Genomic DNA, 11,784 nt, shown 5'->3' with positions numbered 1-11,784 from the left:
AGAGGCTGAGGGCCCTGGGCTTCTTTAGCCTGGTAAAGTGAAGGCTCAGGGCGCTACAGGGGTAGCCTACACCAGCTTGAAGGGTGGTTTCAGAGATGATGGAGCTTTTCTTGGTAGTGGGAAGAGAAGGAAACCTCCACAAAGTGCAGCTTGGAAGGTTCAGACTGGAGGTGAGGAAAAAGAAATCTCACTCAAAGGGTAACCTTTGTGGTGCAAGAGGTCACCCAGAGGGAGTCTGGATCAGCCCATGGCTTTGTGTTTCAAGGAACAGCCAGCAAGAATGGAGAGATATCAGTGAATGTATAGAAGTTCTGGGGTGAGAGCTAGGTGGGGAAGCAAGATGGGTGTCTGCAGCCTGAAGGGGAAGAGGTGCAGGCATGGGACAGTGTAGGACAGCCTGCAGTAGGGATGGGCAAGGGCTCTGGCCAGATTAAAAGACTTAACAGGACTGAGTGCTTTGTCCCCTTGGCCATGGCAGTTGGCTCTGCCATTGAGGCCTACCAGGAGAAACTTTCTTTTGAGGCTCTGGACTTTGTTTCCCCTGCTTAAGGATGTGAGGAGGTGTCATAGAATTTTCCTACAGTTGTCATTGCTCACCCTCACATCCCAGTGCCTCCAGTAAGAGCCATGAGCCACATGTGAGGGACAGGATCTGCCTTCCCAGGGCCTGAGGGTCAGGGCTTGGCCTGTCTGCTTCATCAAACAAACCAAGGGTTTTCTCAGCATTACAGCCACCTGCACAGGGCCTCTGCCTACCTGCAATCACAGCCTCCAATTATCTGCTCTAACGAGTCCTTGGGGAGGCTTTGTCAGTAATGGCCCCCAGTGGGGCCCATTAATACTTCCAGGTACTTTGAGTTTTGCTTCTGACTTCTTGAGCAGTTTCTTCAGTCTTCTTTCAGTACCTGAGGTTCAGGGACTCAGCACCCAATACACCATGGGGCTCATTAAAATACAGAAAGCCCTAAAGGAGCCATGGCTCTTCCTGTAATTTTCTTCAAGTCTTCAAGACTTGTACAGCTAATTAAAGAGGTTTCACAGTGTAGTTAAGGAGGAAGATTTCAAAGTGCAGCTAATAAAAATGATTTATTTTAAAGTATATTTTTTATTACTTTTCAGTTTAAAGAAGAGGTGATAGAAGCATTCTCCTAGCAGCTAGGAAAACAGTCCTTTGAGGTCTGACACTGTATGGACAACTTTGTTCCTCACCTCCCCAACCCCACCATTTCTGTCATTGGCCACCTGGGACTTAGGTCACTGTTCCTTGAGTCAGACTTCTCCACTGAAGTTTGCAGCTGGATGTTACAGCACCATTGCACCATCTCCCACCTGCTGTCCTTCGAGAACTGGCTTCACAAAGGCACAGAAGAATTTTTCTTATTTACAATGAAAGATAACTGAAGCATGATAAAATTTCATAAACAATAAAACACTCTGTAACCATATGCTGAGTACAAGCTGCCTCTAACGAGGTCACCTTTCTATAAGGGATAAACTTATGACAAATATTTTAAATAGGTAGATAAAAAAGAATAGATATAAACATAAATAAAGAGCTGTCTAAGGAGACAATTAGAGTATTGCAAGACAGGAGAGCTTCTAACTACTTGAAGCCAAAAACAGCAGCAGCTGGCAAATGAGAGAAACCTGAAGGAACAAATTACAGAATCATAAAATATCTCAAATTAGTTGAACAGAACTTTCCCTTTGTGACCCCATGTTGACTGTGCCTGATGATTACATTGTCCTTTAAATGCCTTTCAAAAGCACCCAGAATCATCGAATCATAGAACATCTCAAGTTGGAAGAGGCTGTCCTGGTTTCATTGGGATTTTGTTTCAGTTTGTGGCCAGCCATGGTCATCAGGGCCATTAGCAGTTAAATGCAGGGCAGCTGACCCAGGCTGGCCCACAGGTATATTCTATAGCATTAACAATCAAGGTCACTATAAAAGGGAGGGCTTGCTGGGGAGAGGTGAGTCTGGTTTTGCTCTCCTCTCTTCTGGCTTCCCTTTTTCCTCATTGCTGAGGATTGTTATTCCTGAACAACCTGCTGCAGCCCTGTAGCTGAGTATACTTTTATGTGTTTTGTGTTAGCATTTATATTGGTTTCTTTATTTTATTATTTTATTAAAAGTGTTCCTCTTTTTCCCAATTTCCTTCCTCGGTTGAGGAAGCGACATTGGGTGAGAGAAAAACTGTTATTGTTTAGACCCAGGTGCAGGCTAACGAAGACAGGGACCCATAAGGACCATGGAGTCCAGATCGCTGCTCCTTGCAGGACTACCTAAAACTAAACTGTATGACTAAGAGTGTCATCCAGACCTTCCTTGAACTCTGGTCTTTGTGCCCATGACAAATTCTCTGTGGCACCTGTTCCAGTGACCAACTACCTCTCAGTGAAGAACCTTTTCCTAATGTCTGATCTGAACTTCCTCTGACACAGTCTCATTCCCTTTCCTCGTGTCCTGTCTCTGGTAACCACAGAGAGGAGATCAGGCCCTCTCCCTCCATTCCCTGCCTTGAGGAAGCTGTAGAGTGCATTGAGTCATGCCTCAGCCTTCTCCAAGTGGAACAAGCCAAGTGACCTCAGCCACTCCTCTTAAGTCTGGCCCTTGAGGCCTATGACTATCTTGGTCACCCTCCTCTGGACATACTCTTATAGTTTGATGTCCTTCTGTTGAGGTGTCCAGAATTGCCCACAAGTACTCGAGGTAGGGTTGAATCAGTGCAGCATAGAGTGGGACAATCACCTCCCTTGACCGGCTAGTGATGCTGTGCTTGATGCACCCCAGGACACAGTTGGCTGTTTTGGCTGCCAGGGCACACTGTTGGCTCCTATTCAACTCCCCATTAACCCAAACCCCCCAATCTCTTTCTGCAGGGCTGCCCTCCAGCCTCTCATTCCTCAGTTTCCACATATTAGCAGGATTACACTGTCCATGTGGAGAATCTGGCACTTGCTCTCCTTACATTACATTACGGTTGGTGATTGCCCAGCTCTCTAGTGTGTCCACACCTCTCTGTAAGGCCTCTCTACCCTCAAGGGAGTCCACAGCTCCTCCTAATTTAGTATTGTCAGAAAACTTAATGTACATTTGATTCCTGCATCCAGACCATTTATAAAAACATTAAAGAGCACTAGCCCTAAACTGAGTCCTGGGGAACCCCACTGGTGACTGACTGCCAGACTGATGTGACCCCATTTACGACAACTCTTTGAGCTCGACCTGTCTGGCAATTGTTCTCCCAATGTATGACGGACTTGTCTAGCTGTGGGCTGGACAGTTTATCCAGAAGGATACTGTGAGAGCCTAAAACCAGCTTTGCTAAAATCCCCAAACACTACATCTACTAACTTCCCTTGCTCAACTAAATGGGTGACCTTGTCATAAAAGGAAAATAAGCTGGTTAAGCAGGACTTTCCCCTCATGAACCCGTGATGGCTATGATGAATGACTGTGTCCAGTTCTGGGCTCCCCAGTGCAAGAGAGAGATGGAGCAACTGCAGAGAGTGCAGCAAAGGGCCACAAAGGTCGTCTCTGGTGTGAGGGTAAGTTGAAAGAATTGGGACAGTGGATCCCCCCATTGGATACCCTCCTTCCCCCATGCACAGACAAGTGCACACACACACAAATGGCTCTCTCCAGCAGAGAATCACAGAACTTTTTGGATTTCAGTAAAGCTTTCGATACTGTCTCTCACAGTATCCTCCTGGGCAAAGCGTCCAGCGTACAGCTGGATAAACACATAGTGCAATGGGTGAACAATTGGCTGATGGGTAGGGCTCAAAGAGTTACAGTAAATGGGGTTACACTGAGCTGGCAGCCGGTCACTTGTGGGTTTCCTCGGGATCCATCTTGAGGCCAGTGCTCTTCAATATCTTCATTAATGATTTGGACGCAGGACTTGAAGGACTACTATCCAAGTTTCCCATTGACACAAAATTGGGAGGAGCTGTTGACACTCCCGAGGACAGAGAGGCCCTGCAGAGAGACCTAGATAAATCAGAAAGGTGGGCGATCACCAGCCACATGAAGTTTAACAAGGGAAAATGCTGGATTTTGTACCTGGGACATGGCAACCCTGGATGTACATACAGACTGGGGAACGAGAGGCTGGAGAGCAGCCCCATGGAAGGGGATCTGGGGGTTCTGGTTGACGGCAAGTTGAACATGAGCCAACAGTGTGCCCTGGCAGCCAAGAGGGCCAACCGTGTCCTGGGGTGCATCAAGCATAGTATTGCTAGCTGGTCGAGGGAGGTGATTGTCCCGCTCTACTCTGCACTGGTGTGGCCTCACCTTGAGTACTGTGTGCAGTTTTGGGCACCACAGTATAAAAAGGATATGAAGATACTACAGAGTGTCCAGAAGAGAGCCACAAAGATGGTAAAGCATTTAGAGGGGAAGCTGTACGAGGAGCGGCTGAAGCCACTAGCTCTGTTCAGCCTGGACAAGAGAAGACTGAGGGGAGACCTCATTGCAGTCTACAACTTCCTCACAAGGGGAAGAAGAGGAGTAGGCGCTGGCCTCTTCACCCTGGCGACCAGTGGCAGAACTCGAGGGAATGGCAGGAAGATATGCCAGGGGAGGTTTAGGTTGGATATTAGGAAAATGTTCTTCACCCAGAGGGTGGTGGAGCACTGGAACAGCCTCCCTAGGGAAGCAGTCATGGCACCAAGCTCGACAGCATTCAAGAAGCATTTGGACAATGCCCTCAGACACAGGGTGTGAATTCTGGGGCTGTCCTATGCTGGGACAGGAGTTGGACTCGATGATCCTTGTGGGTCCCTTCCAACTCAGGACATTCTATGATTCTATGCTCATTGCAGGGACATTGGAATAGATGACCTTTAAATTTCCCTTCCAACCCAAGCTATTCTATGATTCTCTGAATTACTGTATTTATACTGTCATTGTCACTCCGTCCCCTGCCCCACTGGCCACTGAGACCAGGGTTCCCTCAGCTCCCTTCCTTGTGCTGACAACACATTCAGAGAAGCCCTTCTGGGTGCCCTCCCCATGCATGGCCATTTCCAGCTACTGCTGAGCTTTGGCTTTGCTGGCTCCATCCCTGTAGGTAGATTAGGGTACAGCGACCGGAAAATCTCGGGCTGTAACGGAAGGTAGGCGTGGCGAAAGGAGCAGGATGTGTCATTATCGTGCGAGTTCGTACGGGACAAGACGACTATATAAGGCGGTTGCGCAGTTAAATAAACGCCATTTGTTGCATCCTCACATTGGTGTCAGTGCTCAATGGCCCTGGGGTGCGGATAGCCTCAGGCCAGCCAGCAACCGAACGGAGCTTGCCGCAGACAAGCGGCAACAAGTGGTGACCCTGACGTGATTGCTGGGCTGGCGGACCGCAGGCAGCCGGAGTGGGTTCGCGAGCCATGGAAACCTTGATAAAGGTGATTTCGTTACTGGGCGGGGAATTTAAGATTTCTGTGAAATCGAAAGATGTAGCCCAGTGTGTGGACCGTCTCGTTAAAGGGGGGGGCGGTGGCAGGACCAGCTGATTGATTACAGCTGAATACCTGGGAGCGGTGCTCGATGCAGCTTGCTGAGCGAGCTACGGCAGCGGGTTCTGCCAAAGAATTAAAAACATGGGGAGTTATCTTGTGGCTGCTACGGACTGCGCGGGAGGACCGGGCGGCATGGGATGCGGCTCGGGCGTGTTTACATGGGGTCTACCCTGACCAAGACAGAAGTGGCAGTGGTGAAACTCCTCCAACATATACTCTCTGAGAGAGGAATTAAATACGACGAAGCTGCGTTAAAGCAGTTACTGTTCTGGGCAAAAGATAAAGGACATTTTACAACCTTTAATGATGTCTTTGAAGTGGCTTTATGGGAGAAGATTGGTGACTCTCTCTGGAATGCGGTGTCAAGTGGTGATAAGGAAGCCTTTAAATTGTCTGCTACATGGAGGCTGGTTAGTGAAGCGTTGAAAGGAATAAAAGCAGAGCGAGAAGTCACACATACAGCTTTTATGGCTTTAGGACCACAGACATCTACTACCCCCTCACTGTTTGCGGTGAGCTGTAGTGGCTGTACCGGTGGCAGCTCCGTTATCGCCGTCGGTACGGACGGCTCCGAAAAAAGCTGAGGAGCGGGGAGTGAGTAAAATAGATACAGATCCATCAGAACCGGTAGTGTGCCCTAAAACACGAACTCGATTTGGACTAATTGATTCAGACGCTGAACAGGAGACTTGGCAGAAACCCCCTCCAAAACCCCCTCGTCTCATTGATCTCTCTACGGATGAGGCTGAGCAGGAGGACAAGAAGGAGGGTAAACATGCTTTGTACCCACCTTTACCGGATTCGCCATTTACGGAGTCAGCAGTACCAGAGTCACAAGGACTTAAAGGACTGTTACCATCACGAAATGGACACGAACTTGACATGACAGAGCTTGGTAGACGACTGGAAGAATTAAAGACGGAATTGCAGCAGCATTGTTCAGCCAACGCCTCGGGACACGTGACTATGTCTCCCCCGAAAACACCCCTCTGTGTTCGGGACAAGTATTAGGGCCACCTCAACCTCCTTTACAACTCCCTACTCCACCTTTAGATCAGGGCGGGGGGGGAAGTTTGCGTCCATCTGGTAATGTGGGAGGTGAGGGAGAGGGTCAGCTTCCGCCCGCGTATACAGGGGAAGGGGGGGGAGGTGAGGGAGGAGTGAAATGGAAAGGGGTCATTCGAGATGCGTTATTAGAAGGAGTTGTGATTCCATGGGCATATACGGTGATTGTGGGTGCGGGTCCTGAGGGGAGAAATATTTGGCAACTGTTAGATTGGAAAATTGTAAAAGAAGCATTACCACTATAGTTAGCGAAAGACAACACAAGTGAGGACTGCAGAAAAGTTGTTGCAGGGATGGCAAATCATAACCCCACCTTAACTGAGCTAATGGATGCTTGTGAGAAAGTAGGAACCACCACATTTCAGATGGAGCATTTAGCAAAAACTTTTGCGGCGGCAGTTAAGGTAATTCATCGTTGTTATACATACGAACAGGAAGGTCACTTTAAGAAAAACTGCCTTAAGAAGTTGAAGCTGAGTGGGAGAGATAACTCTGTTTTGATGTGTCATTGCTGTGGGAAGCTGGGGCATCTTGTGAAGCTGTGCAGGTCTCAGTATAATGCTCAAGGTCAGCTGATAAGAAACCAGCTGCAGAGTGCAGGGAAACTGGAGAAAGAACGCGGGGGGGGGGAACCGTGTGCTGACACAAATGAATCTTCCCAACCAGTTCCAGGCCTAAGCAGTTAACTCGCAGCCCGAACCGCAGGGAGCGCAGGACTGGTGTTTCCACACGGGGTTAACCTGTGCGGCTGCCAAGCCTTGGACCTGTGGCAAACAGGGATAATGCTAATGCTGATTGTCAAAAGATCATTGAAGCTTTACCTGAAAAAACAGATTTGAATGCTATGATAAAGGCATGTGCAAAAGTGGGTACTGTGGAACATAAGGCTCAAGTTATGGCTGCGGCCGTACTTGGGGCTTACGTCATCACAATTGCAGTCTCTATTCCAATTGTTAACAGGGGACACAACTTTAACAGCACCACGACACACTACTTCAGAGATACAGCAACTGATTACAGAAATAGAAAGCAGGCTACATTCCAAATTTGTACATCATATTGATTTGAATCAGGAAATACAAATTAACCCTTTGTTTGATAGGCAAATTCCATATGCAATAATTGGTCAATGGAATTCAGAATGATCAGATTCGTTACAGAGCTATTGGCACAGATTATTCATCAAAGGACGGATGCGATGTCGGGAGCTTGTGGCCAGAGATCCCTGCATCACTAACCGTTCCTATTTGCAGCTCAAGTATTTTGAGTGGTGTATGGCTAATAGCTTTGCTTTGCAAACAGCTATGGAGAATTTCTCGGGACAGGTTATTTACCACTTGCCCTCCCATCCTGTTATAAAATTGAGTGAAGAACTTCCAATTGCCACAGGAGTGTTGTGCGCAGACACTCCTGTGGATGGAATTACCATTTTTACGGATGGATCTGGGAGCACAGGCAAGACAGGCCTTGTCTGGTATTCTGATGGCAAGTGGGAATCTATGGTAGTACAACAAAAGAGTTCACCTCAGGTGGTAGAATTACGAGCTGTATTAAAAATATTTCAGAATGTTCCCATTCCCTTTAATTTGATTACTGATTCAGCATATATAGCTGGCATTATAAAGCAATTGGATAGATCTGTTATAGAGCATACACGTAATCAGTGTGTTTTTGAATTGCTGCGAGCTCTGTGGCAAGAAATTCAAATCCGAACTGCATTGTTTTATGTTTTATATGTTAGAAATCATACTAATTTGCCTGGGTTTATTGCAGAAGGCAATGCTCGAGTGGACTCTTTGGTTTTTCATCCTAAAACAACAATTTGTACCAGAGTGGAAGCAATAGCACAATTGCTTGTCAAAGTGCATAAAAGAATTACAGACATTACCGGACTAGACTCAGATGCTATCTATTTACCTATCAGAAAGGAATATCTACAGTGGTTAACAAATCAGTCAACTCTTTTTCAAATGGCCTTACAGGACTTTACTGGACAATTGTTAACACATTTGCCAAAAGATAAAAAGCTACAGTTTATTTGAAAACAGGATTGGGAAGAAAAACCTATCAGATCAGAGATACCTGTGACTGGACTAACTGTTTTTACTGATGCAGGAAAACGATCACATTCAGCAGTTATTACCTGACAAGAGGATGGACAATGGAAACATTGTAAATTCTCAGGAATTTACTGAGGACTCATTGCAGAGACTTGAATTTTTTGCGATATATCAGGTTTTTGTAAAATGGAAGGACTTACCTGTAAATATTGTAACAGACTCTCTTTATGCAGCAGGCATTGTAAATCGAATTGAAAGAGCTTTTATACGACCAATAAGAAATATACAACTTTACACCATTTTGCTACAGTTGCATCAAGCAATAAACCTCAGAGAGATACCTTATTTTGTCACCCACATTCGTAGTCATCAATTTGATCAAGGTTTGAGCATTGGAAATAATAAAGCAGACACACTTGTGTCCTATACGCAAATATCACCAAATTTATTTGAACAAAATACACCTATCCCATCAATTCTTTCATCAATCAGCGAAAATGTTAGCGAAACAATTTCACCTCACCATGGCACAAGCACGTGAATTAGTTAGTGCTTGTCCTAGTTGTCAGAAAATTGGCATGGGAATTGGAATAGGGGTAAATCCTCGAGGACTGAGTGCGTTGCAACTGTGGCAAATGGATGTTACTCACATTGCAGAATTTGGAAGGCTCAAATATGTTCATGTATCTGTTGATACGTTTTCACATGTAATATGGGCAACAGCACAAACTGGGGAAACAGGTCGTCATGTCAAACGACATTTACTTGCTTGCTTTGCAAGTCTTGGGGTTCCACAACAACTTAAGACTGATAATGGACCAGCATATTGTTCACAGATTTTTTTGTCAATTTTGTCAACTATGGGGTATTACACATGTCACCAGGATTCCTCATTCGCCTATGGGTCAGGCGATTGTGGAATGTGCTCATAGTACATTGAAACAGCTTCTGCAAAAACAAAAATGGGGAGAGGAGACTGAACCTTCTGAGAGACTTGCAAAAGCTGTTTATGTACTTAACCATTTAACTTTAGCAGGAGATAAGGAGCGACCCCCAATTGTAATACATTGGGAGGCAGTTCGACAGGGAGCAAGCTATGTGCAAAACAAAGGCAAAGTGTGGTAGGGAACCAGGTACTAACGAGGGGTTAGGACCAGGGGAACTATTACTAATGGGTCGAGGTTATGCTTCTGTCTCTACAGGCACAGGAGTACGGTGGTTTCCGATCAAGTGTATTAAACCATATGTGGAGGTGGGATTTAGATCCGGAGATCCGACAGAGAGTAGCAGAAGACAGCAGGGCAATCAGGGATGCAGCAGGAAATAATTGGCTCAACAAAATCCTGCAAGAATTAGGTGGATTGTCTCTAAAAGGATGGTTAGCCACATTATTAGAGGGAATAGTTTATGTAGTTGTGATTATAGTTATCATAGGGATCTGCGTGGGTTGTGTTAAGACAATCATTGAGAATAGTATATGGAAGTAGTGAGATAATAAATCTAACTACTTCCAAAGGGGGAAATTGATACCGGATGGTTTAGCAACGGTTTAGCAAGAGTAGGCCTCAGAGTAGGCTCTAAAAGGCCTGATCTGTGTTACCTTTAAACAGAATCAGCTTTCCTGTCAGTAATTTTCCTTTCAGCTAGAATAATAGAGAATAACAGTATGTTCTGAAGTAAACTGCATGTTTTGTAGATAGAGTCTGCTTATGGGAATGTTTATAATAGGCATTATCCTACTTGTGTTACCCTGTTTGTTTGCATGTTTGCAGAAAACTGTGCAACGAATGGTCAATACAACCTTTGTGGCTCAACAACAGAGAGCAGGATTTATGGGTAACCAAGGCTGGGATTCTCTGACTGGGCTCTGCGAGACACAGGGAACCAGGTTTGAGTAAGAAACAAAAACACAGAATTAAGATTCTTGGGGAGGGGGAAGGATTCCCAGACGTAATTCCTGTCAACTACCAATCTCACATTTTACATCGCCCTCTTTATTCTTTAAATCATTTTGCCCGGGGAGACCAAGAGCGTGCCCCAATTGAGCGACATTGGGGTCCAGGGGTGCCAGAAGTGGGCCCCCCAGTCAAGGTTCGGTTCCCTGGGACAGCGGAGTGGGAAACAGGTTGGGAGCTGCTACATCACGGGAGGGGGTATGCCGCCATCAAACGGGATGATGTTATACAGTGGGTCCCTACACGCTGTTTGCGCCCTGATTTAAAACAAAATCCTAACCCGAAGTAATATGTACGCTGTCCGAGCTTTATGTTTTGCAGGAGTACCTGTGGGGGAAGCCGAAACAGCACCAGCCTCGACCTTCAGACGTGAGGAGTCATGACAGTACAGAGAGTCTGGTAAAGCGGCGGGGCGCCAAGAAAGATGAGGAACGGCGACCGTTGCTGAGTGAAACAAAAGCTTTGAACAATGCGCTCATGATTAGCTTGCTTTTGCTTTGCATCTCAGGAGTTGCAGGGGAATCTTACTGGAGAACCTGGGCTCGGGATGTTGTATCCGCCAGCTACGCTTACGCTTTGACGCAAGGCTCCAGAATCAGCGATACGCTTTACTTCGCATGACTTGAAGCATGGGGAGGGGGAAATGTAGGTAGATTAGGGTACGGCGACCGGAAAATCTCGGGCTGTAACGGAAGGTAGGCGTGGCGAAAGGAGCAGGATGTGTCATTATTGTGCGAGTTCGTACGGGACAAGACGACTATATAAGGCTGTTGCGCAGTTAAATAAACGCCATTTGTTGCATCCTCACATTGGTGTCAGTGCTCAATGGCCCTGGGGTGCGGATAGCCTCAGGCCAGCCAGCAACCGAACGGAGCTTGCTGCAGACAAGCGGCAACAGTAGTGTTAACGGCTGGACTCGATCTTAAAGGTCCTTTCCAACAAAAACGATTCTACAGTTCTGTAATTCTATGATTATTATTGTTATTATTCTCTTCTGTTTTGTTCTCTTAAACTGTCTTTATCTCAACCCACAAGTTTTACTTTCTTTTTGCAGTTTTCCTCCCCATCCCACCAAGGCGGGGTGGAGGAGTTAGTGAGGGGCTGTGTGGTGCTTAGATGTCAGCTGGGGTTAAACCACGACAGTCCCTTTTTGGTGCCTAACGTGGGACACGAACGGTTGA

The sequence above is a fragment of the Nyctibius grandis genome (genome assembly GCF_013368605.1).
Source record: "Nyctibius grandis isolate bNycGra1 chromosome 34 unlocalized genomic scaffold, bNycGra1.pri SUPER_34_unloc_1, whole genome shotgun sequence".
NCBI lineage: Eukaryota > Metazoa > Chordata > Aves > Nyctibiiformes > Nyctibiidae > Nyctibius > Nyctibius grandis.
This window is presented reverse-complemented; position numbering follows the sequence as displayed.